This window comes from Rhinichthys klamathensis, unplaced genomic scaffold (genome assembly GCF_029890125.1).
Source record: "Rhinichthys klamathensis goyatoka isolate OS25496 unplaced genomic scaffold, OSU_Roscu_1.1 h1tg000515l_1, whole genome shotgun sequence".
Lineage (NCBI taxonomy): Eukaryota > Metazoa > Chordata > Actinopteri > Cypriniformes > Leuciscidae > Rhinichthys > Rhinichthys klamathensis.
In genome coordinates, this window is record NW_026606995.1 from 328,488 (window position 1) to 334,506 (window position 6,019).

Here is a 6,019-nt window from a genome sequence, read left to right on the forward strand (position 1 = left end):
TGCTTTGTCTCAACATGCCCTCGTCTTCACTGTTTGTCCATGCGATATATGTATAACAGTAACTCGGTTACTAACTGCCCGCTTTGTGTTCTGTAAACAGAGACTGACTCAACATTGGCTTTGACCTCCAGAAGCTCGACTCTGCAGGTCTCAGTGAACGCCACTGATTCACAGCCTGTAATGAAGAAACAGGCTTATAGCTGTAATCCCGACCCTCGGTCCAGCGGACATCTGCTAATGACCGTCAACACGAGCCGCTTCTGCTGCTCAGACCCATAGAGGAACACTAACCCGACGAGACCACACACACACACACTCATTGAGCTTTAAACCCTACAAGCGCTGCTTCATTACGGGAGTTTATAATGTGGATAGTCTCGTTGCATGACTCAGGGCCTTAAAGTAAATCATATTCACTGCCAAAAAATGCTTTTCTTACTTGGTATTTAGTAAAATTACACATACATTTTTTGAAGTGCAATAATCTGCGGAAGAGTTTCTTTAAAAAGAGACAAATATTAGTCAGTACTGCAAAGCATTCATGAACTGCAAGCACTTCAGCTCAGATCTGCGGAGAGATGGGTCACGGGTAAGTGCAAGGGAAAGTATTCAGAAATGTGTGCATCTGAAACATGTTTTCCATCATGTGATGTTCTTCATAACCTCCAGTGTGGAGTCAGTCCCTGGAGCAAGTGTGAGCCGAGGAGCGAGTGTGACCCGAGGGGCGAGTGCGAGCCGAGGGGCGAGTGCGAGCCGAGGGGCGAGTGCGACCCGAGGGGCGAGTGCGAGCCGAGGGGCGAGTGTGAGCCGAGGGGCGAGTTGACCCGAGGGGCGAGTGTGACCCGAGGGGCGAGTGTGAGCCGAGGGGCGAGTGTGACCCGAGGGGCGAGTGTGAGCCGAGGTGCGAGTGTGAGCCGAGGTGCGAGTGTGACCCGAGGCGCGAGTGTGACCCGAGGCGCCAGTGTGAGCCGAGGGGCCAGTGTGAGCCGAGGGGCGAGTGTGAGCCGAGGCGCGAGTGTGACCCGAGGCGCCAGTGTGAGCCGAGGGGCCAGTGTGAGCCGAGGGGCGAGTGTGAGCCGAGGCGCGAGTGTGACCCGAGGCGCGAGTGTGACCCGAGGCGCGAGTGTGACCCGAGGCGCCAGTGTGAGCCGAGGGGCCAGTGTGAGCCGAGGGGCGAGTGTGAGCCGAGGCGCGAGTGTAACAGGCGCGAGTGTGACCCGAGGGGCGAGTGTGAGCCGAGGGGCGAGTGTGAGCCGAGGGGGGAGTGTGAGCCGTGTGAGCCGAGGGGCGAGTGTGAGCCGTGTGAGCCGAGGGGGGAGTGTGAGCCGTGTGAGCCGAGGGGGGAGTGTGAGCCGAGGGGGGAGTGTGAGCCGAGGGGCGAGTGTGAGCCGAGGGGGGAGTGTGAGCCGAGGGGCGAGTGTGAGCCAAGGACCGCGGGGAGCGTATGTGAGCCGAGGAGCGAGTGTGACCCGATGGGCGAGTGTGAGCCGAGGGCGAGTGTGAGCCGAGGGGCGAGTGTGAGCCGAGGGGCGAGTGTGACCCGTGGGGCGAGTGTGACCCGTGGGGCGAGTGTGACCCGAGGGGCGAGTGTGAGCCGAGGGGGGAGTGTGAGCCGAGGGGGGAGTGTGAGCCGAGGGGGGAGTGTGAGCCGAGGGGCGAGTGTGACCCGAGGGGCGAGTGTGACCCGAGGGGCGAGTGTGACCCGAGGGGCGAGTGTGAGCCAAGGAGCGCGGGGAGCGTGTGTGAGCCGAGGAGCGAGTGTGACCCGATGGGCGAGTGTGACCCATCACTGTGAAGCTGCTTTGATGCAATCTGTATTGTGAAAAGCGCTATATAAATAAATGTGACTTGACTTGACCCGAGGGTGAGCCGAGGGGCGAGTGTGAGCCGAGGGGGGAGTGTGAGCCGAGGGGCGAGTGTGACCCGAGGGGCGAGTGTGACCCGAGGGGCGAGTGTGAGCCGAGGGGGGAGTGTGAGCCGAGGGGGGAGTGTGAGCCGAGGGGCGAGTGTGAGCCGAGGGGCGAGTGTGACCCGAGGGGCGAGTGTGAGCCGAGGGGCGAGTGTGAGCCGAGGGGCGAGTGTGAGCCAAGGAGCGCGGGGAGCGTGTGTGAGCCGAGGAGCGAGTGTGACCCGATGGGCGAGTGTGACCCGAGGGGCGAGTGTGAGCCGAGGGGCGAGTGTGAGCCAAGGAGCGCGGGGAGCGTGTGTGAGCCGAGGGGCGAGTGTGAGCCAAGGAGCGCGGGGAGCGAGTGTGAGCCGAGGGGGGAGTGTGAGCCGAGGGGCGAGTGTGAGCCGAGGGGGGAGTGTGAGCCGAGGGGGGAGTGTGAGCCGAGGGGCGAGTGTGAGCCGAGGGGCGAGTGTGAGCCGAGGGGCGAGTGTGACCCGAGGGGCGAGTGTGAGCCGAGGGGCGAGTGTGAGCCGAGAGGCGAGTGTGAGCCGAGGGGCGAGTGTGAGCCGAGTGTGAGCCAAGGAGCGAGTGTGAGCCGAGGGGCGAGTGTGAGCCGAGGGGCGAGTGTGAGCCGAGGGGCGAGTGTGAGCCGAGGGGCGAGTGTGAGCCGAGGGGCGAGTGTGAGCCGAGTGTGAGCCGAGGAGCGAGTGTGAGCCGAGGGGCGAGTGTGAGCCGAGGAGCGAGTGTGAGCCGAAGGGCGAGTGTGAGCCGAGGGGCGAGTGTGAGCCGAGGGGCGAGTGTGAGCCGAGGCTCAGATGAAGAGGAACTCGCTGGATCACAACTAGATCTACTTTACTCGGCTTGTAAAACTGAGTTTGCTGAAGTGATACGAGCCACTGAAACCCCTCCAAACACAACAGAGAGAGACGGGATGAGCCTGTGCTAACATGTGTGTGTGTGTGTGTGTGTGTGTGTGTGTGTGTGTGTGAGTGTGTGTGTGTGTGTGTGAGACTTCAGATGTTTCTCAGACTTCTCTCTGCTGTTGGTTTGTAATAGTTCAAGAGTTAACAAGAAAAATAATATAACGAAGCCTGATTTATCTATTGAAAATTATTTGCCAAGAGAACAAAAAAAATGTTTCATTGATGTTTCAGCTGAAATGCATGAATATAGATGTTTATGGCTTCATATGAATGTGTTTGTGTAAAGCTCAGCCTCTGATTCCAGTAAAAGTCTGACCCCATTGACACAAAGGTCAGAGGTCAAACGATCATTCATGACACTGAGTGCTGCTGGAGAGGATGAGTGGGAGGAGTGTGTGTGTGTGTGTGTGTGTGTGTGTGTGTGTGCGCATGAGTGTGTGTGTGTGTTCTCATGACGGATCATGTATGTAGGTTACAGAAGTTTCACCGGATCTCACTGAAACCAGAGCACCAGCTTCATGCATAATTAATGAGCCCCACCTCCCAGGTGACCTACAGCTGTGACACAATTTACATACTGCCCCGCCCACTTTCATAATCATGCTGACAATGCAAGGAGAAAACACACACTCACACACACTTTCATCAAGCTTCACTCTTGCAGTGTAAAGATTCTCGATGCAGTTCAATAAACATAAAAACCATAATCCCAGACTGATCTCATGAAATGGCGTATGTATGACACGCCAATTCGTATTTCCATTTTTGGCGTGCTATCAACACGCATAATCGCTTTTCAGCGTGTTTATCAACGCCTTTGACTTCACGTTATATTACTGTATTATGTACATATAAATATATGACCTACCTCAACCCCGTCCCTAAACCTACCCGTCACTGGGGTTAATACCATTTATGAGTCTTCTCCTACCATCCTAGGAAAAGAAATATCGCTCCACAGATGTAGAATATAGATTTTGCTTCGTTTCGCTCGGACATTTAACGGCGTACACATACACGCGGAATCACTCGGACATTTAACGGCGTACACATACACGCAAAAGATTTCGGCGTGGACATACACGCGGATAGCTCAAAATGCGTATAGATAACACGCCACTTGAATTGAAAGTGGCGTGTATGCTTACGCAAAGTCATGATGTCATGTTGATAATCCTAATAAGTATTTGTTCTCTTGTTTTGAGCTTTTATTCCATGTTTTAACTGGAAAACAAAACCGACTAAAGCTGATCTGGGTCATTCTACCAGATCCAGACATCAGTGACTCGTGTGTCAGCGTCTCACACACACCATGTTTGGGTGAATCTTAATGAAGGCTTTTAACGAACCGAGAGCCTGAAACACTGGAGCCGAGCGACACACACAAACAGACGAGCTCTAAACGGATTAAAGGAATAATTCACCCAGAAATGAGGATTCAGTCATTATTTATTCGCCCTCATGTCATTCCAAACATATGCTGAGGTTTGCTGAGGAACGGGGAGAGTGTGTGTGTGTGTGTGTGTGTGTGCGTGTGTGTGTGTGTGTGAGGTCACTCACTGCGATATTCCTCGTGTGGAGAGAGAGGCTTTCCATGTGAGTAAACGGAGACAGAACTCGACACGTTTTCATCGGAATGACTGTGTGTGAGTGTGTGTGTGTGTGTGTGTGTGAACGCTGAAGGCAAATGCAGATCTCTATGTGAGAGGCAGATGGAGGAAATGTGCAGCCATGGGATTTTCCACATGGATTTCTCTGCGGGTTCCTGGATTTGGGAAACAGGATTAGCGGGTGTGTAATTACTGTAGGGTGTGTGTGTGTGTGAGAGAGAGAGAGAGAAACACACACAGTTCAGCTTTAAAGAATTCATGAATTCTGTCCTAATTTTAGAGTTCTTGGCTGAGTTGAAATATGAAGCAGGATCTTCGAACGCAGAACACACTGTTTTAAGACAAAGACACGAACGCACCAGTGACTCCAGAGAAACCCTAACACACGTCACACACACACACACACACACACACACACACACACACACACACACACACACACACACACACACACACACACGTCAGCGTGCAAACAGTTCCAGCAGAAACACAACATGCTCTTCAAATCAGGGCATGAAAAGCAAAAATTATGACTCGTATTTATGAAATGAAAAGTAAAAGTTATGACACAATAAGTCATTTATGGGACTAAAAGGTGAAATTGACACAATAAATCATTTATGAGAAGAAAAATGTAAATTTACACAATAAATAATTTATGGGATTAAAAAATGAAATTGACAATAAATAATTTATGGGATTAAAAAAATGAAATTGACAATAAATAATTTATGGGATTAAAAAAATGAAATTGACAATAAATAATTAATGGGATTAAATAATGAAATTGACAATAAATAATTAATGGGATTAAAAATTGAAATTGACAATAAATAATTTATGGGATTAAAAGTTGAAATTGACAATAAATCATTTATGGGATTAAAAATTGAAATTGACACAATAAATCATTTATGGGATTAAAAATTGAAATTGACAATAAATCATTTATGGGATTAAAAATTGAAATTGACACAATAAATCATTTATGGGATGAAAAATTGAAATTGACGAAATCATTTATGGGATTAAAAATTGAAATTGACAATAAATCATTTATGGGATGAAAAGTTTAAATTGACAAGTCATTTATGGGATTAAAAATAGAAATTGACAAGAAGTCATTTATGGGATGAAAAGTTGAAATTGACAAGTCATTTACGGGATTAAAAATTGAAATTGACAATAAATCATTTATGGGATTAAAAATAGAAATTGACAAGTCATTTATGGGATTAAAAGTTGAAATTGACACAAGAAGTCATTTATGGGATTAAAAATTGAAATTGACACAAGAAGTCATTTATGGGATTAAAAATAGAAATTGACACAATAAGTCATTTATGGGATGAAAAGTTGAAATTGACACAATAAATCATTTATGGGATTAAAAGTTGAAATTGACAAAAAATCATTTATGGGATGAAAAATTGAAATTGACACAATTAATCATTTATGGGATTAAAAGTTGAAATTGACACAATAAATCATTTATGGGATTAAAAATTGATCATGACACAATAAATCATTTATGGGATTAAAAATTGAAATTGACAATAAATCATTTATGGAATTAAAAATTGAAATTGACAAATCAT